The sequence below is a fragment of the Triturus cristatus genome, chromosome 11 (assembly GCF_964204655.1).
Source record: "Triturus cristatus chromosome 11, aTriCri1.1, whole genome shotgun sequence".
NCBI lineage: Eukaryota > Metazoa > Chordata > Amphibia > Caudata > Salamandridae > Triturus > Triturus cristatus.
In genome coordinates, this window is record NC_140594.1 from 1,139,932,864 (window position 1) to 1,139,960,663 (window position 27,800).

Genomic DNA, 27,800 nt, shown 5'->3' on the forward strand with positions numbered 1-27,800 from the left:
TATTTCAAGATGGCAACATTTCCTGTCCAACGTCCTCACGTCCCGAACGCTCCCAAACGCTCAAAAGCCTCACACCGGGCAAGCCCTCACCGGGTAGATCTCTGGCTCCCAGTTAAAATCAAATCCTGAGCATGCTAGCGCTAGGATCAAAGAGAGAGGAGAGGGTTAGAGAGCTGCTATCTTGGTAAAGGCCTGAAACTGCTAGTTCCCAAGAGGGTCTGCACTTTCAGTTATGACTGACTGTGAGACGAGAAGATGAAGATTTTCTGCACCCAGCATACATTGCAGCATGCTTAGGCAAATGAGGAGCGAGACCCACCAATCCCTCGCCACTTCGCTGAAAGCTCCTCCTCTGCATAAAGAGAACACTTTTACAAGGGAGCAGAGTGGCGCAGCGGAAGCGTGCTGGGCCCATAACCCAGAGGTCGATGGATCGAAACCATCCTCTGCTATAATATTTCTTGTTTTTTCTTATGAGAACCAATCTGTCATTTCCACGCTACCAGCAAGGAAAAGCGCAGGCTTGTGCTAGCTATGTGAGAAAAGACTTCTCAACTATCTGTCTCTGCTGAAATACAAGAGAGTGATCGCCAAAGGATCAACCCCATACTTTGAAAGTAAAGATACCCAATTATAAGCATAAATGACCGGTGGGATCGTCACACGTTTTTCTGGGCATGCTTTGAATGTCATTCTTGCCTTTTCGTTCTGCTCTTATCATTCTCCTGGGCATTTCATGGAAGGCACTCTCTTTCTCTTCGCTGCTTTGCTTCCAATGCTGCGTAAATATGTTCATTTCCACTATTTGTACTACTGCTTTCCATTTCTTCTCTTCTGCACAGATTTGGCCTTGGTTTCAATCCCCAGTTCCTTACCCTCTACAAGAAACTTTCTACTGCTTTTCATGTTGGTATCTAAACCAAATGCACCATTGAAACTGGTGCAAGATAGTCATTGAACTCGGGGTTGTAATCTTTAGAACCGAGAGCAACCACATCATAGGGCGTTGGTGGTATAGTGGTGAGCATAGCTGCTTCCCAAGCAGTTGACCCGGGTTCGATTCCTGGCCAATGCAGTGCAAATTTTTATATGTTCTCCAAGCAGGATTTGTTTTAATGCAACATGTCACAAAACGGAAATATCATGAACAGATTAATCAGACGTTAAATTAAAAAAAAAAATGAAATACTTAGGCAGGCATCTCGATCGCCCCATCTGCTACATTCATTGTCCTATTAGATGCTATTTTCCAAAAAGCAGAGTCACCACTCACATGTGCTGGTAATAAATATGTTGCGGGCGGTAGACAATGAAAGGGCTGAACCCCGACCAGACATTCTAACTCTAGCATCTCTATATTAAAAAGCATTTCTAGGCAATATCTAGCATGTGAATAAAAGTAGGCAAGATCCACCGATGAATCTGGCAAAAGTCCCCAACGATTTTGTGCACACTTGTTCTCTCACCTGAATGCAGCGCCACCTTGTAGCCATCGGATGTAAATGCAGCTCACAAAATGTTATATCAGAGAGCAAGTTAAGAGGACTCCAAGAGGCAGATGTCCATGGAAAGAGCCTCTCACGACAGCAGGAAGGTTGGATATTTCAAGATGGCAACATTTCCTGTCCAACGTCCTCACGTCCCGAACGCTCCCAAACGCTCAAAAGCCTCACACCGGGCAAGCCCTCACCGGGTAGATCTCTGGCTCCCAGTTAAAATCAAATCCTGAGCATGCTAGCGCTAGGATCAAAGAGAGAGGAGAGGGTTAGAGAGCTGCTATCTTGGTAAAGGCCTGAAACTGCTAGTTCCCAAGAGGGTCTGCACTTTCAGTTATGACTGACTGTGAGACGAGAAGATGAAGATTTTCTGCTCCCAGCATACATTGCAGCATGCTTAGGCAAATGAGGAGCGAGACCCACCAATCCCTCGCCACTTCGCTGAAAGCTCCTCATCTGCATAAAGAAAACACTTTTACAAGGGAGCAGAGTGGCGCAGCGGAAGCGTGCAGGGCCCATAACCCAGAGGTCGATGGATCGAAACCATCCTCTGCTATAATATTTCTTGTTTTTTCTTCTGAGGACCAATCTGTCATTTCCACGCTACCAGCAAGGAAAAGCGCAGGCTTGTGCTAGCTATGTGAGAAAAGACTTCTCAACTATCTGTCTCTGCTGAAATACAAGAGAGTGATCGCCAAAGGATCAACCCCATACTTTGAAAGTAAAGATACCCAATTATAAGCATAAATGACTGGTGGGACCGTCACACGTTTTTCTGGGCATGCTTTGAATGTCATTCTTGCCTTTTCGTTCTGCTCTTATCATTCTCCTGGGCATTTCATGGAAGGCACTCTCTTTCTCTTCGCTGCTTTGCTTCCAATGCTGCCTAAATATGTTCATTTCCACTATTTGTACTACTGCTTTCCATTTCTTCTCTTCTGCACAGATTTGGCCTTGGTTTCAATCCCCAGTTCCTTACCCTCTACAAGAAACTTTCTACTGCTTTTCATGTTGGTATCTAAACCAAATGCACCATTGAACTGGTGCAAAATAGTCATTGAACTCGGGGTTGTAATCTTTAGAACCGAGAGCACCCACATCATAGGGCGTTGGTGGTATAGTGGTGAGCATAGCTGCTTCCCAAGCAGTTGACCCGGATTCGATTCCCGGCCAATGCAGTGCAAATTTTTATATGTTCTCCAAGCAGGATTTGTTTTAATGCAACATGTCACAAAACGGAAATATCATGAACAGATTAATCAGACGTTAAATTAAAAAAAAAATGAAATACTTAGGCAGGCATCTCGATCGCCCCATCTGCTACATTCATTGTCCTATTACATGCTATTTTCCAAAAAGCAGAGTCACCACTCACATGTGCTGGTAATAAATATGTTGCGGGCGGTAGACAATGAAAGGGCTGAACCCCGACCAGACATTCTAACTATAGCATCTCTATATTAAAAAGCATTTCTAGGCAATATCTAGCATGTGAATAAAAGTAGGCAAGATCCACCGATGAATCTGGCAAAAGTCCCCAACGATTTTGTGCACACTTGTTCTCTCACCTGAATGCAGCGCCACCTTGTAGCCATCGGATGTAACTGCAGCTCACAAAATGTTATATCAGAGAGCAAGTTGAGAGGACTCCAAGAGGCAGATGTCCATGGAAAGAGCCTCTCACGACAGCAGGAAGGTTGGGTATTTCAAGATGGCAACATTTCCTGTCCAACGTCCTCACGTCCCAAACGCTCAAAAGCCTCACACCGGGCAAGCCCTCACCGGGTAGATCTCTGGCTCCCAGTTAAAATCAAATCCTGAGCATGCTAGCGCTAGGATCAAAGAGAGAGGAGAGGGTTAGAGAGCTGCTATCTTGGTAAAGGCCTGAAACTGCTAGTTCCCAAGAGGGTCTGCACTTTCAGTTATGACTGACTGTGAGACGAGAAGATGAAGATTTTCTGCACCCAGCATACATTGCAGCATGCTTAGGCAAATGAGGAGCGAGACCCACCAATCCCTCGCCACTTCGCTGAAAGCTCCTCCTCTGCATAAAGAGAACACTTTTACAAGGGAGCAGAGTGGCGCAGCGGAAGCGTGCTGGGCCCATAACCCAGAGGTCGATGGATCGAAACCATCCTCTGCTATAATATTTCTTGTTTTTTCTTATGAGAACCAATCTGTCATTTCCACGCTACCAGCAAGGAAAAGCGCAGGCTTGTGCTAGCTATGTGAGAAAAGACTTCTCAACTATCTGTCTCTGCTGAAATACAAGAGAGTGATCGCCAAAGGATCAACCCCATACTTTGAAAGTAAAGATACCCAATTATAAGCATAAATGACCGCTGGGATCGTCACACGTTTTTCTGGGCATGCTTTGAATGTCATTCTTGCCTTTTCGTTCTGCTCTTATCATTCTCCTGGGCATTTCATGGAAGGCACTCTCTTTCTCTTCGCTGCTTTGCTTCCAATGCTGCGTAAATATGTTCATTTCCACTATTTGTACTACTGCTTTCCATTTCTTCTCTTCTGCACAGATTTGGCCTTGGTTTCAATCCCCAGTTCCTTACCCTCTACAAGAAACTTTCTACTGCTTTTCATGTTGGTATCTAAACCAAATGCACCATTGAAACTGGTGCAAGATAGTCATTGAACTCGGGGTTGTAATCTTTAGAACCGAGAGCAACCACATCATAGGGCGTTGGTGGTATAGTGGTGAGCATAGCTGCTTCCCAAGCAGTTGACCCGGGTTCGATTCCTGGCCAATGCAGTGCAAATTTTTATATGTTCTCCAAGCAGGATTTGTTTTAATGCAACATGTCACAAAACGGAAATATCATGAACAGATTAATCAGACGTTAAATTAAAAAAAAAAATGAAATACTTAGGCAGGCATCTCGATCGCCCCATCTGCTACATTCATTGTCCTATTAGATGCTATTTTCCAAAAAGCAGAGTCACCACTCACATGTGCTGGTAATAAATATGTTGCGGGCGGTAACAATGAAAGGGCTGAACCCCGACCAGACATTCTAACTCTAGCATCTCTATATTAAAAAGCATTTCTAGGCAATATCTAGCATGTGAATAAAAGTAGGCAAGATCCACCGATGAATCTGGCAAAAGTCCCCAACGATTTTGTGCACACTTGTTCTCTCACCTGAATGCAGCGCCACCTTGTAGCCATCGGATGTAAATGCAGCTCACAAAATGTTATATCAGAGAGCAAGTTAAGAGGACTCCAAGAGGCAGATGTCCATGGAAAGAGCCTCTCACGACAGCAGGAAGGTTGGATATTTCAAGATGGCAACATTTCCTGTCCAACGTCCTCACGTCCCGAACGCTCCCAAACGCTCAAAAGCCTCACACCGGGCAAGCCCTCACCGGGTAGATCTCTGGCTCCCAGTTAAAATCAAATCCTGAGCATGCTAGCGCTAGGATCAAAGAGAGAGGAGAGGGTTAGAGAGCTGCTATCTTGGTAAAGGCCTGAAACTGCTAGTTCCCAAGAGGGTCTGCACTTTCAGTTATGACTGACTGTGAGACGAGAAGATGAAGATTTTCTGCACCCAGCATACATTGCAGCATGCTTAGGCAAATGAGGAGCGAGACCCACCAATCCCTCGCCACTTCGCTGAAAGCTCCTCCTCTGCATAAAGAGAACACTTTTACAAGGGAGCAGAGTGGCGCAGCGGAAGCGTGCTGGGCCCATAACCCAGAGGTCGATGGATCGAAACCATCCTCTGCTATAATATTTCTTGTTTTTTCTTATGAGAACCAATCTGTCATTTCCACGCTACCAGCAAGGAAAAGCGCAGGCTTGTGCTAGCTATGTGAGAAAAGACTTCTCAACTATCTGTCTCTGCTGAAATACAAGAGAGTGATCGCCAAAGGATCAACCCCATACTTTGAAAGTAAAGATACCCAATTATAAGCATAAATGACCGGTGGGATCGTCACACGTTTTTCTGGGCATGCTTTGAATGTCATTCTTGCCTTTTCGTTCTGCTCTTATCATTCTCCTGGGCATTTCATGGAAGGCACTCTCTTTCTCTTCGCTGCTTTGCTTCCAATGCTGCGTAAATATGTTCATTTCCACTATTTGTACTACTGCTTTCCATTTCTTCTCTTCTGCACAGATTTGGCCTTGGTTTCAATCCCCAGTTCCTTACCCTCTACAAGAAACTTTCTACTGCTTTTCATGTTGGTATCTAAACCAAATGCACCATTGAAACTGGTGCAAGATAGTCATTGAACTCGGGGTTGTAATCTTTAGAACCGAGAGCAACCACATCATAGGGCGTTGGTGGTATAGTGGTGAGCATAGCTGCTTCCCAAGCAGTTGACCCGGGTTCGATTCCTGGCCAGTGCAGTGCAAATTTTTATATGTTCTCCAAGCAGGATTTGTTTTAATGCAACATGTCACAAAACGGAAATATCATGAACAGATTAATCAGACGTTAAATTAAAAAAAAAAATGAAATACTTAGGCAGGCATCTCGATCGCCCCATCTGCTACATTCATTGTCCTATTAGATGCTATTTTCCAAAAAGCAGAGTCACCACTCACATGTGCTGGTAATAAATATGTTGCGGGCGGTAGACAATGAAAGGGCTGAACCCCGACCAGACATTCTAACTCTAGCATCTCTATATTAAAAAGCATTTCTAGGCAATATCTAGCATGTGAATAAAAGTAGGCAAGATCCACCGATGAATCTGGCAAAAGTCCCCAACGATTTTGTGCACACTTGTTCTCTCACCTGAATGCAGCGCCACCTTGTAGCCATCGGATGTAAATGCAGCTCACAAAATGTTATATCAGAGAGCAAGTTAAGAGGACTCCAAGAGGCAGATGTCCATGGAAAGAGCCTCTCACGACAGCAGGAAGGTTGGATATTTCAAGATGGCAACATTTCCTGTCCAACGTCCTCACGTCCCGAACGCTCCCAAACGCTCAAAAGCCTCACACCGGGCAAGCCCTCACCGGGTAGATCTCTGGCTCCCAGTTAAAATCAAATCCTGAGCATGCTAGCGCTAGGATCAAAGAGAGAGGAGAGGGTTAGAGAGCTGCTATCTTGGTAAAGGCCTGAAACTGCTAGTTCCCAAGAGGGTCTGCACTTTCAGTTATGACTGACTGTGAGACGAGAAGATGAAGATTTTCTGCACCCAGCATACATTGCAGCATGCTTAGGCAAATGAGGAGCGAGACCCACCAATCCCTCGCCACTTCGCTGAAAGCTCCTCCTCTGCATAAAGAGAACACTTTTACAAGGGAGCAGAGTGGCGCAGCGGAAGCGTGCTGGGCCCATAACCCAGAGGTCGATGGATCGAAACCATCCTCTGCTATAATATTTCTTGTTTTTTCTTCTGAGAACCAATCTGTCATTTCCACGCTACCAGCAAGGAAAAGCGCAGGCTTGTGCTAGCTATGTGAGAAAAGACTTCTCAACTATCTGTCTCTGCTGAAATACAAGAGAGTGATCGCCAAAGGATCAACCCCATACTTTGAAATTAAAGATACCCAATTATAAGCATAAATGACTGGTGGGACCGTCACACGTTTTTCTGGGCATGCTTTGAATGTCATTCTTGCCTTTTCGTTCTGCTCTTATCATTCTCCTGGGCATTTCATGGAAGGCACTCTCTTTCTCTTCGCTGCTTTGCTTCCAATGCTGCCTAAATATGTTCATTTCCACTATTTGTACTACTGCTTTCCATTTCTTCTCTTCTGCACAGATTTGGCCTTGGTTTCAATCCTCAGTTTCTTACCCTCTACAAGAAACTTTCTACTGCTTTTCATGTTGGTATCTAAACCAAATGCACCATTGAAACTGGTGCAAGATAGTCATTGAACTCGGGGTTGTAATCTTTAGAACCGAGAGCAACCACATCATAGGGCGTTGGTGGTATAGTGGTGAGCATAGCTGCTTCCCAAGCAGTTGACCCGGGTTCGATTCCCGGCCAATGCAGTGCAAATTTTTATATGTTCTCCAAGCAGGATTTGTTTTAATGCAACATGTCACAAAACGGAAATATCATGAACAGATTAATCAGACGTTAAATTAAAAAAAAAATGAAATACTTAGGCAGGCATCTCGATCGCCCCATGTGCTACATTCATTGTCCTATTACATGCTATTTTCCAAAAAGCAGAGTCACCACTCACATGTGCTGGTAATAAATATGTTGCGGGCGGTAGACAATGAAAGGGCTGAACCCCGACCAGACATTCTAACTCTAGCATCTCTATATTAAAAAGCATTTCTAGGCAATATCTAGCATGTGAATAAAAGTAGGCAAGATCCACCGATGAATCTGGCAAAAGTCCCCAACGATTTTGTGCACACTTGTTCTCTCACCTGAATGCAGCGCCACCTTGTAGCCATCGGATGTAACTGCAGCTCACAAAATGTTATATCAGAGAGCAAGTTGAGAGGACTCCAAGAGGCAGATGTCCATGGAAAGAACCTCTCACGACAGCAGGAAGGTTGGGTATTTCAAGATGGCAACATTTCCTGTCCAACGTCCTCACGTCCCAAACGCTCAAAAGCCTCACACCGGGCAAGCCCTCACCGGGTAGATCTCTGGCTCCCAGTTAAAATCTAATCCTGAGCATGCTAGCGCTAGGATCAAAGAGAGAGGAGAGGGTTAGAGAGCTGCTATCTTGGTAAAGGCCTGAAACTGCTAGTTCCCAAGAGGGTCTGCACTTTCAGTTATGACTGACTGTGAGACGAGAAGATGAAGATTTTCTGCTCCCAGCATACATTGCAGCATGCTTAGGCAAATGAGGAGCGAGACCCACCAATCCCTCGCCACTTCGCTGAAAGCTCCTCCTCTGCATAAAGAGAACACTTTTATAAGGGAGCAGAGTGGCGCAGCGGAAGCGTGCTGGGCCCATAACCCAGAGGTCGATGGATCAAAACCATCCTCTGCTATAATATTTCTTGTTTTTTCTTCTGAGAACCAATCTGTCATTTCCACGCTACCAGCAAGGAAAAGCGCAGGCTTGTGCTAGCTATGTGAGAAAAGACTTCTCAACTATCTGTCTCTGCTGAAATACAAGAGAGTGATCGCCAAAGGATCAACCCCATACTTTGAAAGTAAAGATACCCAATTATAAGCATAAATGACTGGTGGGACCGTCACACGTTTTTCTGGGCATGCTTTGAATGTCATTCTTGCCTTTTCGTTCTGCTCTTATCATTCTCCTGGGCATTTCATGGAAGGCACTCTCTTTCTCTTCGCTGCTTTGCTTCCAATGCTGCCTAAATATGTTCATTTCCACTATTTGTACTACTGCTTTCCATTTCTTCTCTTCTGCACAGATTTGGCCTTGGTTTCAATCCCCAGTTCCTTACCCTCTACAAGAAACTTTCTACTGCTTTTCATGTTGGTATCTAAACCAAATGCACCATTGAAACTGGTGCAAGATAGTCATTGAACTCGGGGTTGTAATCTTTAGAACCGAGAGCACCCACATCATAGGGCGTTGGTGGTATAGTGGTGAGCATAGCTGCTTCCCAAGCAGTTGACCCGGGTTCGATTCCCGGCCAATACAGTGCAAATTTTTATATGTTCTCCAAGCAGGATTTGTTTTAATGCAACATGTCACAAAACGGAAATATCATGAACAGATTAATCAGACGTTAAATTAAAAAAAAAATGAAATACTTAGGCAGGCATCTCGATCGCCCCATCTGCTACATTCATTGTCCTATTAGATGCTATTTTCCAAAAAGCAGAGTCACCACTCACATGTGCTGGTAATAAATATGTTGCGGGCGGTAGACAATGAAAGGGCTGAACCCCGACCAGACATTCTAACTATAGCATCTCTATATTAAAAAGCATTTCTAGGCAATATCTAGCATGTGAATAAAAGTAGGCAAGATCCACCGATGAATCTGGCAAAAGTCCCCAACGATTTTGTGCACACTTGTTCTCTCACCTGAATGCAGCGCCACCTTGTAGCCATCGGATGTAACTGCAGCTCACAAAATGTTATATCAGAGAGCAAGTTGAGAGGACTCCAAGAGGCAGATGTCCATGGAAAGAGCCTCTCACGACAGCAGGAAGGTTGGGTATTTCAAGATGGCAACATTTCCTGTCCAACGTCCTCACGTCCCAAACGCTCAAAAGCCTCGCCCTCACCGGGTAGATCTCTGGCTCCCAGTTAAAATCAAATCCTGAGCATGCTAGCGCTAGGATCAAAGAGAGAGGAGAGGGTTAGAGAGCTGCTATCTTGGTAAAGGCCTGAAACTGCTAGTTCCCAAGAGGGTCTGCACTTTCAGTTATGACTGACTGTGAGACGAGAAGATGAAGATTTTCTGCACCCAGCATACATTGCAGCATGCTTAGGCAAATGAGGAGCGAGACCCACCAATCCCTCGCCACTTCGCTGAAAGCTCCTCCTCTGCATAAAGAGAACACTTTTACAAGGGAGCAGAGTGGCGCAGCGGAAGCGTGCTGGGCCCATAACCCAGAGGTCGATGGATCGAAACCATCCTCTGCTATAATATTTCTTGTTTTTTCTTATGAGAACCAATCTGTCATTTCCACGCTACCAGCAAGGAAAAGCGCAGGCTTGTGCTAGCTATGTGAGAAAAGACTTCTCAACTATCTGTCTCTGCTGAAATACAAGAGAGTGATCGCCAAAGGATCAACCCCATACTTTGAAAGTAAAGATACCCAATTATAAGCATAAATGACCGGTGGGATCGTCACACGTTTTTCTGGGCATGCTTTGAATGTCATTCTTGCCTTTTCGTTCTGCTCTTATCATTCTCCTGGGCATTTCATGGAAGGCACTCTCTTTCTCTTCGCTGCTTTGCTTCCAATGCTGCGTAAATATGTTCATTTCCACTATTTGTACTACTGCTTTCCATTTCTTCTCTTCTGCACAGATTTGGCCTTGGTTTCAATCCCCAGTTCCTTACCCTCTACAAGAAACTTTCTACTGCTTTTCATGTTGGTATCTAAACCAAATGCACCATTGAAACTGGTGCAAGATAGTCATTGAACTCGGGGTTGTAATCTTTAGAACCGAGAGCAACCACATCATAGGGTGTTGGTGGTATAGTGGTGAGCATAGTTGCTTCCCAAGCAGTTGACCCGGGTTCGATTCCCGGCCAATGCAGTGCAAATTTTTATATGTTCTCCAAGCAGGATTTGTTTTAATGCAACATGTCACAAAACGGAAATATCATGAACAGATTAATCAGACGTTAAATTAAAAAAAAAATGAAATACTTAGGCAGGCATCTCGATCACCCCATCTGCTACATTCATTGTCCTATTAGATGCTATTTTCCAAAAAGCAGAGTCACCACTCACATGTGCTGGTAATAAATATGTTGCGGGCGGTAGACAATGAAAGGGCTGAACCCCGACCAGACATTCTAACTCTAGCATCTCTATATTAAAAAGCATTTCTAGGCAATATCTAGCATGTGAATAAAAGTAGGCAAGATCCACCGATGAATCTGGCAAAAGTCCCCAACGATTTTGTGCACACTTGTTCTCTCACCTGAATGCAGCTCCACCTTGTAGCCATCGGATGTAACTGCAGCTCACAAAATGTTATATCAGAGAGCAAGTTGAGAGGACTCCAAGAGGCAGATGTCCATGGAAAGAGTCTCTCACGACAGCAGGAAGGTTGGGTATTTCAAGATGGCAACATTTCCTGTCCAACGTCCTCACGTCCCGAACGCTCCCAAACGCTCAAAAGCCTCACACCGGGCAAGCCCTCACCGGGTAGATCTCTGGCTCCCAGTTAAAATCTAATCCTGAGCATGCTAGCGCTAGGATCAAAGAGAGAGGAGAGGGTTAGAGAGCTGCTATCTTGGTAAAGGCCTGAAACTGCTAGTTCCCAAGAGGGTCTGCACTTTCAGTTATGACTGACTGTGAGACGAGAAGATGAAGATTTTCTGCTCCCAGCATACATTGCAGCATGCTTAGGCAAATGAGGAGCGAGACCCACCAATCCCTCGCCACTTCGCTGAAAGCTCCTCATCTGCATAAAGAAAACACTTTTACAAGGGAGCAGAGTGGTGCAGCGGAAGCGTGCTGGGCCCATAACCCAGAGGTCGATGGATCGAAACCATCCTCTGCTATAATATTTCTTGTTTTTTCTTCTGAGGACCAATCTGTCATTTCCACGCTACCAGCAAGGAAAAGCGCAGGCTTGTGCTAGCTATGTGAGAAAAGACTTCTCAACTATCTGTCTCTGCTGAAATACAAGAGAGTGATCGCCAAAGGATCAACCCCATACTTTGAAAGTAAAGATACCCAATTATAAGCATAAATGACTGGTGGGACCGTCACACGTTTTTCTGGGCATGCTTTGAATGTCATTCTTGCCTTTTCGTTCTGCTCTTATCATTCTCCTGGGCATTTCATGGAAGGCACTCTCTTTCTCTTCGCTGCTTTGCTTCCAATGCTGCCTAAATATGTTCATTTCCACTATTTGTACTACTGCTTTCCATTTCTTCTCTTCTGCACAGATTTGGCCTTGGTTTCAATCCCCAGTTCCTTACCCTCTACAAGAAACTTTCTACTGCTTTTCATGTTGGTATCTAAACCAAATGCACCATTGAACTGGTGCAAGATAGTCATTGAACTCGGGGTTGTAATCTTTAGAACCGAGAGCAACCACATCATAGGGCGTTGGTGGTATAGTGGTGAGCATAGCTGCTTCCCAAACAGTTGACCCGGGTTCGATTCCCGGCCAATGCAGTGCAAATTTTTATATGTTCTCCAAGCAGGATTTGTTTTAATGCAACATGTCACAAAACGGAAATATCATGAACAGATTAATCAGACGTTAAATTAAAAAAAAAATGAAATACTTAGGCAGGCATCTCGATCGCCCCATCTGCTACATTCATTGTCCTATTACATGCTATTTTCCAAAAAGCAGAGTCACCACTCACATGTGCTGGTAATAAATATGTTGCGGGCGGTAGACAATGAAAGGGCTGAACCCCGACCAGACATTCTAACTCTAGCATCTCTATATTAAAAAGCATTTCTAGGCAATATCTAGCATGTGAATAAAAGTAGGCAAGATCCACCGATGAATCTGGCAAAAGTCCCCAACGATTTTGTGCACACTTGTTCTCTCACCTGAATGCAGCGCCACCTTGTAGCCATCGGATGTAACTGCAGCTCACAAAATGTTATATCAGAGAGCAAGTTGAGAGGACTCCAAGAGGCAGATGTCCATGGAAAGAGCCTCTCACGACAGCAGGAAGGTTGGGTATTTCAAGATGGCAACATTTCCTGTCCAACGTCCTCACGTCCCAAACGCTCAAAAGCCTCACACCGGGCAAGCCCTCACCGGGTAGATCTCTGGCTCCCAGTTAAAATCAAATCCTGAGCATGCTAGCGCTAGGATCAAAGAGAGAGGAGAGGGTTAGAGAGCTGCTATCTTGGTAAAGGCCTGAAACTGCTAGTTCCCAAGAGGGTCTGCACTTTCAGTTATGACTGACTGTGAGACGAGAAGATGAAGATTTTCTGCTCCCAGCATACATTGCAGCATGCTTAGGCAAATGAGGAGCGAGACCCACCAATCCCTCGCCACTTCGCTGAAAGCTCCTCATCTGCATAAAGAAAACACTTTTACAAGGGAGCAGAGTGGCGCAGCGGAAGCGTGCTGGGCCCATAACCCAGAGGTCGATGGATCGAAACCATCCTCTGCTATAATATTTCTTGTTTTTTCTTCTGAGGACCAATCTGTCATTTCCACGCTACCAGCAAGGAAAAGCGCAGGCTTGTGCTAGCTATGTGAGAAAAGACTTCTCAACTATCTGTCTCTGCTGAAATACAAGAGAGTGATCGCCAAAGGATCAACCCCATACTTTGAAAGTAAAGATACCCAATTATAAGCATAAATGACTGGTGGGACCGTCACACGTTTTTCTGGGCATGCTTTGAATGTCATTCTTGCCTTTTCGTTCTGCTCTTATCATTCTCCTGGGCATTTCATGGAAGGCACTCTCTTTCTCTTCGCTGCTTTGCTTCCAATGCTGCCTAAATATGTTCATTTCCACTATTTGTACTACTGCTTTCCATTTCTTCTCTTCTGCACAGATTTGGCCTTGGTTTCAATCCCCAGTTCCTTACCCTCTACAAGAAACTTTCTACTGCTTTTCATGTTGGTATCTAAACCAAATGCACCATTGAAACTGGTGCAAGATAGTCATTGAACTCGGGGTTGTAATCTTTAGAACCGAGAGCACCCACATCATAGGGCGTTGGTGGTATAGTGGTGAGCATAGCTGATTCCCAAGCAGTTGACCCGGGTTCGATTCCCAGCCAATGCAGTGCAACTTTTTATATGTTCTCCAAGCAGGATTTGTTTTAATGCAACATGTCACAAAACGGAAATATCATGAACAGATTAATCAGACGTTAAATTAAAAAAAAAATGAAATACTTAGGCAGGCACCTCGATCGCCCCATCTGCTACATTAATTGTCCTATTAGACGCTATTTTCCAAAAAGCAGAGTCACCACTCACATGTGCTGGTAATAAATATGTTGCGGGCGGTAGACAATGAAAGGGCTGAACCCCGACCAGACATTCTAACTCTAGCATCTCTATATTAAAAAGCATTTCTAGGCAATATCTAGCATGTGAATAAAAGTAGGCAAGATCCACCGATGAATCTGGCAAAAGTCCCCAACGATTTTGTGCACACTTGTTCTCTCACCTGAATGCAGCGCCACCTTGTAGCCATCGGATGTAACTGCAGCTCACAAAATGTTATATCAGAGAGCAAGTTGAGAGGACTCCAAGAGGCAGATGTCCATGGAAAGAGCCTCTCACGACAGCAGGAAGGTTGGGTATTTCAAGATGGCAACATTTCCTGTCCAACGTCCTCACGTCCCAAACGCTCAAAAGCCTCACACCGGGCAAGCCCTCACCGGGTAGATCTCTGGCTCCCAGTTAAAATCAAATCCTGAGCATGCTAGCGCTAGGATCAAAGAGAGAGGAGAGGGTTAGAGAGCTGCTATCTTGGTAAAGGCCTGAAACTGCTAGTTCCCAAGAGGGTCTGCACTTTCAGTTATGACTGACTGTGAGACGAGAAGATGAAGATTTTCTGCACCCAGCATACATTGCAGCATGCTTAGGCAAATGAGGAGCGAGACCCACCAATCCCTCGCCACTTCGCTGAAAGCTCCTCCTCTGCATAAAGAGAACACTTTTACAAGGGAGCAGAGTGGCGCAGCGGAAGCGTGCTGGGCCCATAACCCAGAGGTCGATGGATCGAAACCATCCTCTGCTATAATATTTCTTGTTTTTTCTTATGAGAACCAATCTGTCATTTCCACGCTACCAGCAAGGAAAAGCGCAGGCTTGTGCTAGCTATGTGAGAAAAGACTTCTCAACTATCTGTCTCTGCTGAAATACAAGAGAGTGATCGCCAAAGGATCAACCCCATACTTTGAAAGTAAAGATACCCAATTATAAGCATAAATGACCGGTGGGATCGTCACCCGTTTTTCTGGGCATGCTTTGAATGTCATTCTTGCCTTTTCGTTCTGCTCTTATCATTCTCCTGGGCATTTCATGGAAGGCACTCTCTTTCTCTTCGCTGCTTTGCTTCCAATGCTGCGTAAATATGTTCATTTCCACTATTTGTACTACTGCTTTCCATTTCTTCTCTTCTGCACAGATTTGGCCTTGGTTTCAATCCCCAGTTCCTTACCCTCTACAAGAAACTTTCTACTGCTTTTCATGTTGGTATCTAAACCAAATGCACCATTGAAACTGGTGCAAGATAGTCATTGAACTCGGGGTTGTAATCTTTAGAACCGAGAGCAACCACATCATAGGGCGTTGGTGGTATAGTGGTGAGCATAGCTGCTTCCCAAGCAGTTGACCCGGGTTCGATTCCTGGCCAATGCAGTGCAAATTTTTATATGTTCTCCAAGCAGGATTTGTTTTAATGCAACATGTCACAAAACGGAAATATCATGAACAGATTAATCAGACGTTAAATTAAAAAAAAAAATGAAATACTTAGGCAGGCATCTCGATCGCCCCATCTGCTACATTCATTGTCCTATTAGATGCTATTTTCCAAAAAGCAGAGTCACCACTCACATGTGCTGGTAATAAATATGTTGCGGGCGGTAACAATGAAAGGGCTGAACCCCGACCAGACATTCTAACTCTAGCATCTCTATATTAAAAAGCATTTCTAGGCAATATCTAGCATGTGAATAAAAGTAGGCAAGATCCACCGATGAATCTGGCAAAAGTCCCCAACGATTTTGTGCACACTTGTTCTCTCACCTGAATGCAGCGCCACCTTGTAGCCATCGGATGTAACTGCAGCTCACAAAATGTTATATCAGAGAGCAAGTTAAGAGGACTCCAAGAGGCAGATGTCCATGGAAAGAGCCTCTCACGACAGCAGGAAGGTTGGATATTTCAAGATGGCAACATTTCCTGTCCAACGTCCTCACGTCCCGAACGCTCCCAAACGCTCAAAAGCCTCACACCGGGCAAGCCCTCACCGGGTAGATCTCTGGCTCCCAGTTAAAATCAAATCCTGAGCATGCTAGCGCTAGGATCAAAGAGAGAGGAGAGGGTTAGAGAGCTGCTATCTTGGTAAAGGCCTGAAACTGCTAGTTCCCAAGAGGGTCTGCACTTTCAGTTATGACTGACTGTGAGACGAGAAGATGAAGATTTTCTGCACCCAGCATACATTGCAGCATGCTTAGGCAAATGAGGAGCGAGACCCACCAATCCCTCGCCACTTCGCTGAAAGCTCCTCCTCTGCATAAAGAGAACACTTTTACAAGGGAGCAGAGTGGCGCAGCGGAAGCGTGCTGGGCCCATAACCCAGAGGTCGATGGATCGAAACCATCCTCTGCTATAATATTTCTTGTTTTTTCTTATGAGAACCAATCTGTCATTTCCACGCTACCAGCAAGGAAAAGCGCAGGCTTGTGCTAGCTATGTGAGAAAAGACTTCTCAACTATCTGTCTCTGCTGAAATACAAGAGAGTGATCGCCAAAGGATCAACCCCATACTTTGAAAGTAAAGATACCCAATTATAAGCATAAATGACCGGTGGGATCGTCACACGTTTTTCTGGGCATGCTTTGAATGTCATTCTTGCCTTTTCGTTCTGCTCTTATCATTCTCCTGGGCATTTCATGGAAGGCACTCTCTTTCTCTTCGCTGCTTTGCTTCCAATGCTGCGTAAATATGTTCATTTCCACTATTTGTACTACTGCTTTCCATTTCTTCTCTTCTGCACAGATTTGGCCTTGGTTTCAATCCCCAGTTCCTTACCCTCTACAAGAAACTTTCTACTGCTTTTCATGTTGGTATCTAAACCAAATGCACCATTGAAACTGGTGCAAGATAGTCATTGAACTCGGGGTTGTAATCTTTAGAACCGAGAGCAACCACATCATAGGGCGTTGGTGGTATAGTGGTGAGCATAGCTGCTTCCCAAGCAGTTGACCCGGGTTCGATTCCTGGCCAGTGCAGTGCAAATTTTTATATGTTCTCCAAGCAGGATTTGTTTTAATGCAACATGTCACAAAACGGAAATATCATGAACAGATTAATCAGACGTTAAATTAAAAAAAAAAATGAAATACTTAGGCAGGCATCTCGATCGCCCCATCTGCTACATTCATTGTCCTATTAGATGCTATTTTCCAAAAAGCAGAGTCACCACTCACATGTGCTGGTAATAAATATGTTGCGGGCGGTAGACAATGAAAGGGCTGAACCCCGACCAGACATTCTAACTCTAGCATCTCTATATTAAAAAGCATTTCTAGGCAATATCTAGCATGTGAATAAAAGTAGGCAAGATCCACCGATGAATCTGGCAAAAGTCCCCAACGATTTTGTGCACACTTGTTCTCTCACCTGAATGCAGCGCCACCTTGTAGCCATCGGATGTAAATGCAGCTCACAAAATGTTATATCAGAGAGCAAGTTAAGAGGACTCCAAGAGGCAGATGTCCATGGAAAGAGCCTCTCACGACAGCAGGAAGGTTGGATATTTCAAGATGGCAACATTTCCTGTCCAACGTCCTCACGTCCCGAACGCTCCCAAACGCTCAAAAGCCTCACACCGGGCAAGCCCTCACCGGGTAGATCTCTGGCTCCCAGTTAAAATCAAATCCTGAGCATGCTAGCGCTAGGATCAAAGAGAGAGGAGAGGGTTAGAGAGCTGCTATCTTGGTAAAGGCCTGAAACTGCTAGTTCCCAAGAGGGTCTGCACTTTCAGTTATGACTGACTGTGAGACGAGAAGATGAAGATTTTCTGCACCCAGCATACATTGCAGCATGCTTAGGCAAATGAGGAGCGAGACCCACCAATCCCTCGCCACTTCGCTGAAAGCTCCTCCTCTGCATAAAGAGAACACTTTTACAAGGGAGCAGAGTGGCGCAGCGGAAGCGTGCTGGGCCCATAACCCAGAGGTCGATGGATCGAAACCATCCTCTGCTATAATATTTCTTGTTTTTTCTTCTGAGAACCAATCTGTCATTTCCACGCTACCAGCAAGGAAAAGCGCAGGCTTGTGCTAGCTATGTGAGAAAAGACTTCTCAACTATCTGTCTCTGCTGAAATACAAGAGAGTGATCGCCAAAGGATCAACCCCATACTTTGAAATTAAAGATACCCAATTATAAGCATAAATGACTGGTGGGACCGTCACACGTTTTTCTGGGCATGCTTTGAATGTCATTCTTGCCTTTTCGTTCTGCTCTTATCATTCTCCTGGGCATTTCATGGAAGGCACTCTCTTTCTCTTCGCTGCTTTGCTTCCAATGCTGCCTAAATATGTTCATTTCCACTATTTGTACTACTGCTTTCCATTTCTTCTCTTCTGCACAGATTTGGCCTTGGTTTCAATCCTCAGTTTCTTACCCTCTACAAGAAACTTTCTACTGCTTTTCATGTTGGTATCTAAACCAAATGCACCATTGAAACTGGTGCAAGATAGTCATTGAACTCGGGGTTGTAATCTTTAGAACCGAGAGCAACCACATCATAGGGCGTTGGTGGTATAGTGGTGAGCATAGCTGCTTCCCAAGCAGTTGACCCGGGTTCGATTCCCGGCCAATGCAGTGCAAATTTTTATATGTTCTCCAAGCAGGATTTGTTTTAATGCAACATGTCACAAAACGGAAATATCATGAACAGATTAATCAGACGTTAAATTAAAAAAAAAATGAAATACTTAGGCAGGCATCTCGATCGCCCCATCTGCTACATTCATTGTCCTATTACATGCTATTTTCCAAAAAGCAGAGTCACCACTCACATGTGCTGGTAATAAATATGTTGCGGGCGGTAGACAATGAAAGGGCTGAACCCCGACCAGACATTCTAACTCTAGCATCTCTATATTAAAAAGCATTTCTAGGCAATATCTAGCATGTGAATAAAAGTAGGCAAGATCCACCGATGAATCTGGCAAAAGTCCCCAACGATTTTGTGCACACTTGTTCTCTCACCTGAATGCAGCGCCACCTTGTAGCCATCGGATGTAACTGCAGCTCACAAAATGTTATATCAGAGAGCAAGTTGAGAGGACTCCAAGAGGCAGATGTCCATGGAAAGAGCCTCTCACGACAGCAGGAAGGTTGGGTCTTTCAAGATGGCAACATTTCCTGTCCAACGTCCTCACGTCCCAAACGCTCAAAAGCCTCACACCGGGCAAGCCCTCACCGGGTAGATCTCTGGCTCCCAGTTAAAATCAAATCCTGAGCATGCTAGCGCTAGGATCAAAGAGAGAGGAGAGGGTTAGAGAGCTGCTATCTTGGTAAAGGCCTGAAACTGCTAGTTCCCAAGAGGGTCTGCACTTTCAGTTATGACTGACTGTGAGACGAGAAGATGAAGATTTTCTGCTCCCAGCATACATTGCAGCATGCTTAGGCAAATGAGGAGCGAGACCCACCAATCCCTCGCCACTTCGCTGAAAGCTCCTCATCTGCATAAAGAAAACATTTTTACAAGGGAGCAGAGTGGCGCAGCGGAAGCGTGCTGGGCCCATAACCCAGAGGTCGATGGATCGAAACCATCCTCTGCTATAATATTTCTTGTTTTTTCTTCTGAGGACCAATCTGTCATTTCCACGCTACCAGCAAGGAAAAGCGCAGGCTTGTGCTAGCTATGTGAGAAAAGACTTCTCAACTATCTGTCTCTGCTGAAATACAAGAGAGTGATCGCCAAAGGATCAACCCCATACTTTGAAAGTAAAGATACCCAATTATAAGCATAAATGACTGGTGGGACCGTCACACGTTTTTCTGGGCATGCTTTGAATGTCATTCTTGCCTTTTCGTTCTGCTCTTATCATTCTCCTGGGCATTTCATGGAAGGCACTCTCTTTCTCTTCGCTGCTTTGCTTCCAATGCTGCCTAAATATGTTCATTTCCACTATTTGTACTACTGCTTTCCATTTCTTCTCTTCTGCACAGATTTGGCCTTGGTTTCAATCCCCAGTTCCTTACCCTCTACAAGAAACTTTCTACTGCTTTTCATGTTGGTATCTAAACCAAATGCACCATTGAAACTGGTGCAAGATAGTCATTGAACTCGGGGTTGTAATCTTTAGAACCGAGAGCAACCACATCATAGGGCGTTTGTGGTATAGTGGTGAGCATAGCTGCTTCCCAAGCAGTTGACCCGGGTTCGATTCCCGGCCAATGCAGTGCAAATTTTTATATGTTCTCCAAGCAGGATTTGTTTTAATGCAACATGTCACACAACGGAAATATCATGAACAGATTAATCAGACGTTAAATTAAAAAAAAAATGAAATACTTAGGCAGGCATCTCGATCGCCCCATCTGCTACATTCATTGTCCTATTAGATGCTATTTTCCAAAAAGCAGAGTCACCACTCACATGTGCTGGTAATAAATATGTTGCGGGCGGTAGACAATGAAAGGGCTGAACCCCGACCAGACATTCTAACTATAGCATCTCTATATTAAAAAGCATTTCTAGGCAATATCTAGCATGTGAATAAAAGTAGGCAAGATCCACCGATGAATCTGGCAAAAGTCCCCAACGATTTTGTGCACACTTGTTCTCTCACCTGAATGCAGCGCCACCTTGTAGCCATCGGATGTAACTGCAGCTCACAAAATGTTATATCAGAGAGCAAGTTGAGAGGACTCCAAGAGGCAGATGTCCATGGAAAGAGCCTCTCACGACAGCAGGAAGGTTGGGTATTTCAAGATGGCAACATTTCCTGTCCAACGTCCTCACGTCCCGAACGCTCCCAAACGCTCAAAAGCCTCACACCGGGCAAGCCCTCACCGGGTAGATCTCTGGCTCCCAGTTAAAATCTAATCCTGAGCATGCTAGCGCTAGGATCAAAGAGAGAGGAGAGGGTTAGAGAGCTGCTATCTTGGTAAAGGCCTGAAACTGCTAGTTCCCAAGAGGGTCTGCACTTTCAGTTATGACTGACTGTGAGACGAGAAGATGAAGATTTTCTGCTCCCAGCATACATTGCAGCATGCTTAGGCAAATGAGGAGCGAGACCCACCAATCCCTCGCCACTTCGCTGAAAGCTCCTCATCTGCATAAAGAAAACACTTTTACAAGGGAGCAGAGTGGTGCAGCGGAAGCGTGCTGGGCCCATAACCCAGAGGTCGATGGATCGAAACCATCCTCTGCTATAATATTTCTTGTTTTTTCTTCTGAGGACCAATCTGTCATTTCCACGCTACCAGCAAGGAAAAGCGCAGGCTTGTGCTAGCTATGTGAGAAAAGACTTCTCAACTATCTGTCTCTGCTGAAATACAAGAGAGTGATCGCCAAAGGATCAACCCCATACTTTGAAAGTAAAGATACCCAATTATAAGCATAAATGACTGGTGGGACCGTCACACTATTTTTCTGGGCATGCTTTGAATGTCATTCTTGCCTTTTCGTTCTGCTCTTATCATTCTCCTGGGCATTTCATGGAAGGCACTCTCTTTCTCTTCGCTGCTTTGCTTCCAATGCTGCCTAAATATGTTCATTTCCACTATTTGTACTACTGCTTTCCATTTCTTCTCTTCTGCACAGATTTGGCCTTGGTTTCAATCCCCAGTTCCTTACCCTCTACAAGAAACTTTCTACTGCTTTTCATGTTGGTATCTAAACCAAATGCACCATTGAACTGGTGCAAGATAGTCATTGAACTCGGGGTTGTAATCTTTAGAACCGAGAGCAACCACATCATAGGGCGTTGGTGGTATAGTGGTGAGCATAGCTGCTTCCCAAGCAGTTGACCCGGGTTCGATTCCCGGCCAATGCAGTGCAAATTTTTATATGTTCTCCAAGCAGGATTTGTTTTAATGCAACATGTCACAAAACGGAAATATCATGAACAGATTAATCAGACGTTAAATTAAAAAAAAAATGAAATACTTAGGCAGGCATCTCGATCGCCCCACCTGCTACATTCATTGTCCTATTACATGCTATTTTCCAAAAAGCAGAGTCACCACTCACATGTGCTGGTAATAAATATGTTGCGGGCGATTGACAATGAAAGGGCTGAACCCCGACCAGACATTCTAACTCTAGCATCTCTATATTAAAAAGCATTTCTAGGCAATATCTAGCATGTGAATAAAAGTAGGCAAGATCCACCGATGAATCTGGCAAAAGTCCCCAACGATTTTGTGCACACTTGTTCTCTCACCTGAATGCAGCGCCACCTTGTAGCCATCGGATGTAACTGCAGCTCACAAAATGTTATATCAGAGAGCAAGTTGAGAGGACTCCAAGAGGCAGATGTCCATGGAAAGAGCCTCTCACGACAGCAGGAAGGTTGGGTATTTCAAGATGGCAACATTTCCTGTCCAACGTCCTCACGTCCCAAACGCTCAAAAGCCTCACACCGGGCAAGCCCTCACCGGGTAGATCTCTGGCTCCCAGTTAAAATCAAATCCTGAGCATGCTAGCGCTAGGATCAAAGAGAGAGGAGAGGGTTAGAGAGCTGCTATCTTGGTAAAGGCCTGAAACTGCTAGTTCCCAAGAGGGTCTGCACTTTCAGTTATGACTGACTGTGAGACGAGAAGATGAAGATTTTCTGCTCCCAGCATACATTGCAGCATGCTTAGGCAAATGAGGAGCGAGACCCACCAATCCCTCGCCACTTCGCTGAAAGCTCCTCATCTGCATAAAGAAAACACTTTTACAAGGGAGCAGAGTGGCGCAGCGGAAGCGTGCTGGGCCCATAACCCAGAGGTCGATGGATCGAAACCATCCTCTGCTATAATATTTCTTGTTTTTTCTTCTGAGGACCAATCTGTCATTTCCACGCTACCAGCAAGGAAAAGCGCAGGCTTGTGCTAGCTATGTGAGAAAAGACTTCTCAACTATCTGTCTCTGCTGAAATACAAGAGAGTGATCGCCAAAGGATCAACCCCATACTTTGAAAGTAAAGATACCCAATTATAAGCATAAATGACTGGTGGGACCGTCACACGTTTTTCTGGGCATGCTTTGAATGTCATTCTTGCCTTTTCGTTCTGCTCTTATCATTCTCCTGGGCATTTCATGGAAGGCACTCTCTTTCTCTTCGCTGCTTTGCTTCCAATGCTGCCTAAATATGTTCATTTCCACTATTTGTACTACTGCTTTCCATTTCTTCTCTTCTGCACAGATTTGGCCTTGGTTTCAATCCCCAGTTCCTTACCCTCTACAAGAAACTTTCTACTGCTTTTCATGTTGGTATCTAAACCAAATGCACCATTGAAACTGGTGCAAGATAGTCATTGAACTCGGGGTTGTAATCTTTAGAACCGAGAGCACCCACATCATAGGGCGTTGGTGGTATAGTGGTGAGCATAGCTGCTTCCCAAGCAGTTGACCCGGGTTCGATTCCCGGCCAATGCAGTGCAACTTTTTATATGTTCTCCAAGCAGGATTTGTTTTAATGCAACATGTCACAAAACGGAAATATCATGAACAGATTAATCAGACGTTAAATTAAAAAAAAAATGAAATACTTAGGCAGGCACCTCGATCGCCCCATCTGCTACATTAATTGTCCTATTAGACGCTATTTTCCAAAAAGCAGAGTCACCACTCACATGTGCTGGTAATAAATATGTTGCGGGCGGTAGACAATGAAAGGGCTGAACCCCGACCAGACATTCTAACTCTAGCATCTCTATATTAAAAAGCATTTCTAGGCAATATCTAGCATGTGAATAAAAGTAGGCAAGATCCACCGATGAATCTGGCAAAAGTCCCCAACGATTTTGTGCACACTTGTTCTCTCACCTGAATGCAGCGCCACCTTGTAGCCATCGGATGTAACTGCAGCTCACAAAATGTTATATCAGAGAGCACGTTGAGAGGACTCCAAGAGGCAGATGTCCATGCAAAGAGCCTCTCACGACAGCAGGAAGGTTGGATATTTCAAGATGGCAACATTTCCTGTCCAATGTCCTCACGTCCCGAACGCTCCCAAACGCTCAAAAGCCTCACACCGGGCAAGCCCTCACCGGGTAGATCTCTGGCTCCCAGTTAAAATCAAATCCTGAGCATGCTAGCGCTAGGATCAAAGAGAGAGGAGAGGGTTAGAGAGCTGCTATCTTGGTAAAGGCCTGAAACTGCTAGTTCCCAAGAGGGTCTGCACTTTCAGTTATGACTGACTGTGAGACGAGAAGATGAAGATTTTCTGCACCCAGCATACATTGCAGCATGCTTAGGCAAATGAGGAGCGAGACCCACCAATCCCTCGCCACTTCGCTGAAAGCTCCTCCTCTGCATAAAGAGAACACTTTTACAAGGGAGCAGAGTGGCGCAGCGGAAGCGTGCTGGGCCCATAACCCAGAGGTCGATGGATCAAAACCATCCTCTGCTATAATTTTTCTTGTTTTTTCTTCTGAGAACCAATCTGTCATTTCCACGCTACCAGCAAGGAAAAGCGCAGGCTTGTGCTAGCTATGTGAGAAAAGACTTCTCAACTATCTGTCTCTGCTGAAATACAAGAGAGTGATCGCCAAAGGATCAACCCCATACTTTGAAATTAAAGATACCCAATTATAAGCATAAATGACTGGTGGGACCATCACACGTTTTTCTGGGCATGCTTTGAATGTCATTCTTGCCTTTTCGTTCTGCTCTTATCATTCTCCTGGGCATTTCATGGAAGGCACTCTCTTTCTCTTCGCTGCTTTGCTTCCAATGCTGCCTAAATATGTTCATTTCCACTATTTGTACTACTGCTTTCCATTTCTTCTCTTCTGCACAGATTTGGCCTTGGTTTCAATCCCCAGTTCCTTACCCTCTACAAGAAACTTTCTACTGCTTTTCATGTTGGTATCTAAACCAAATGCACCATTGAAACTGGTGCAAGATAGTCATTGAACTCGGGGTTGTAATCTTTAGAACCGAGAGCAACCACATCATAGGGCGTTGGTGGTATAGTGGTGAGCATAGCTGCTTCCCAAGCAGTTGACCCGGGTTCGATTCCTGGCCAATGCAGTGCAAATTTTTATATGTTCTCCAAGCAGGATTTGTTTTAATGCAACATGTCACAAAACGGAAATATCATGAACAGATTAATCAGACGTTAAATTAAAAAAAAAAATGAAATACTTAGGCAGGCATCTCGATCGCCCCATCTGCTACATTCATTGTCCTATTAGATGCTATTTTCCAAAAAGCAGAGTCACCACTCACATGTGCTGGTAATAAATATGTTGCGGGCGGTAGACAATGAAAGGGCTGAACCCCGACCAGACATTCTAACTCTAGCATCTCTATATTAAAAAGCATTTCTAGGCAATATCTAGCATGTGAATAAAAGTAGGCAAGATCCACCGATGAATCTGGCAAAAGTCCCCAACGATTTTGTGCACACTTGTTCTCTCACCTGAATGCAGCGCCACCTTGTAGCCATCGGATGTAACTGCAGCTCACAAAATGTTATATCAGAGAGCAAGTTGAGAGGACTCCAAGAGGCAGATGTCCATGGAAAGAGCCTCTCACGACAGCAGGAAGGTTGGGTATTTCAAGATGGCAACATTTCCTGTCCAACGTCCTCACGTCCCAAACGCTCAAAAGCCTCACACCGGGCAAGCCCTCACCGGGTAGATCTCTGGCTCCCAGTTAAAATCAAATCCTGAGCATGCTAGCGCTAGGATCAAAGAGAGAGGAGAGGGTTAGAGAGCTGCTATCTTGGTAAAGGCCTGAAACTGCTAGTTCCCAAGAGGGTCTGCACTTTCAGTTATGACTGACTGTGAGACGAGAAGATGAAGATTTTCTGCTCCCAGCATACATTGCAGCATGCTTAGGCAAATGAGGAGCGAGACCCACCAATCCCTCGCCACTTCGCTGAAAGCTCCTCATCTGCATAAAGAAAACACTTTTACAAGGGAGCAGAGTGGCGCAGCGGAAGCGTGCAGGGCCCATAACCCAGAGGTCGATGGATCGAAACCATCCTCTGCTATAATATTTCTTGTTTTTTCTTCTGAGGACCAATCTGTCATTTCCACGCTACCAGCAAGGAAAAGCGCAGGCTTGTGCTAGCTATGTGAGAAAAGACTTCTCAACTATCTGTCTCTGCTGAAATACAAGAGAGTGATCGCCAAAGGATCAACCCCATACTTTGAAAGTAAAGATACCCAATTATAAGCATAAATGACTGGTGGGACCGTCACACGTTTTTCTGGGCATGCTTTGAATGTCATTCTTGCCTTTTCGTTCTGCTCTTATCATTCTCCTGGGCATTTCATGGAAGGCACTCTCTTTCTCTTCGCTGCTTTGCTTCCAATGCTGCCTAAATATGTTCATTTCCACTATTTGTACTACTGCTTTCCATTTCTTCTCTTCTGCACAGATTTGGCCTTGGTTTCAATCCCCAGTTCCTTACCCTCTACAAGAAACTTTCTACTGCTTTTCATGTTGGTATCTAAACCAAATGCACCATTGAACTGGTGCAAAATAGTCATTGAACTCGGGGTTGTAATCTTTAGAACCGAGAGCACCCACATCATAGGGCGTTGGTGGTATAGTGGTGAGCATAGCTGCTTCCCAAGCAGTTGACCCGGGTTCGATTCCCGGCCAATGCAGTGCAAATTTTTATATGTTCTCCAAGCAGGATTTGTTTTAATGCAACATGTCACAAAACGGAAATATCATGAACAGATTAATCAGACGTTAAATTAAAAAAAAAATGAAATACTTAGGCAGGCATCTCGATCGCCCCATCTGCTACATTCATTGTCCTATTACATGCTATTTTCCAAAAAGCAGAGTCACCACTCACATGTGCTGGTAATAAATATGTTGCGGGCGGTAGACAATGAAAGGGCTGAACCCCGACCAGACATTCTAACTATAGCATCTCTATATTAAAAAGCATTTCTAGGCAATATCTAGCATGTGAATAAAAGTAGGCAAGATCCACCGATGAATCTGGCAAAAGTCCCCAACGATTTTGTGCACACTTGTTCTCTCACCTGAATGCAGCGCCACCTTGTAGCCATCGGATGTAACTGCAGCTCACAAAATGTTATATCAGAGAGCAAGTTGAGAGGACTCCAAGAGGCAGATGTCCATGGAAAGAGCCTCTCACGACAGCAGGAAGGTTGGGTATTTCAAGATGGCAACATTTCCTGTCCAACGTCCTCACGTCCCAAACGCTCAAAAGCCTCACACCGGGCAAGCCCTCACCGGGTAGATCTCTGGCTCCCAGTTAAAATCAAATCCTGAGCATGCTAGCGCTAGGATCAAAGAGAGAGGAGAGGGTTAGAGAGCTGCTATCTTGGTAAAGGCCTGAAACTGCTAGTTCCCAAGAGGGTCTGCACTTTCAGTTATGACTGACTGTGAGACGAGAAGATGAAGATTTTCTGCACCCAGCATACATTGCAGCATGCTTAGGCAAATGAGGAGCGAGACCCACCAATCCCTCGCCACTTCGCTGAAAGCTCCTCCTCTGCATAAAGAGAACACTTTTACAAGGGAGCAGAGTGGCGCAGCGGAAGCGTGCTGGGCCCATAACCCAGAGGTCGATGGATCAAAACCATCCTCTGCTATAATTTTTCTTGTTTTTTCTTCTGAGAACCAATCTGTCATTTCCACGCTACCAGCAAGGAAAAGCGCAGGCTTGTGCTAGCTATGTGAGAAAAGACTTCTCAACTATCTGTCTCTGCTGAAATACAAGAGAGTGATCGCCAAAGGATCAACCCCATACTTTGAAATTAAAGATACCCAATTATAAGCATAAATGACTGGTGGGACCATCACACGTTTTTCTGGGCATGCTTTGAATGTCATTCTTGCCTTTTCGTTCTGCTCTTA

The 27,800-nt window shown here is 44.8% G+C and overlaps 6 non-coding genes across 6 annotated transcripts; all 6 read left to right on the forward strand.

Moving 5' to 3' along the window:
* The first annotated feature begins 7,390 nt into the window (after positions 1-7,390).
* Positions 7,391-7,462, forward strand: TRNAG-CCC (transfer RNA glycine (anticodon CCC)). The gene has a single exon. It is a non-coding gene; the product is annotated as a tRNA-Gly (tRNA).
* Positions 7,463-8,979: 1,517 nt separating this feature from the next.
* Positions 8,980-9,051, forward strand: TRNAG-CCC (transfer RNA glycine (anticodon CCC)). The gene has a single exon. It is a non-coding gene; the product is annotated as a tRNA-Gly (tRNA).
* Positions 9,052-18,532: 9,481 nt separating this feature from the next.
* On the forward strand, positions 18,533-18,604 carry TRNAG-CCC (transfer RNA glycine (anticodon CCC)). Its single transcript has one exon. It is a non-coding gene; the product is annotated as a tRNA-Gly (tRNA).
* A 3,116-nt stretch (positions 18,605-21,720) lies between these two features.
* Positions 21,721-21,792, forward strand: TRNAG-CCC (transfer RNA glycine (anticodon CCC)). The gene has a single exon. It is a non-coding gene; the product is annotated as a tRNA-Gly (tRNA).
* A 1,517-nt stretch (positions 21,793-23,309) lies between these two features.
* TRNAG-CCC (transfer RNA glycine (anticodon CCC)) lies at positions 23,310-23,381 on the forward strand. The gene has a single exon. It is a non-coding gene; the product is annotated as a tRNA-Gly (tRNA).
* Positions 23,382-26,497: 3,116 nt separating this feature from the next.
* On the forward strand, positions 26,498-26,569 carry TRNAG-CCC (transfer RNA glycine (anticodon CCC)). The gene has a single exon. It is a non-coding gene; the product is annotated as a tRNA-Gly (tRNA).
* Positions 26,570-27,800: the final 1,231 nt, after the last annotated feature.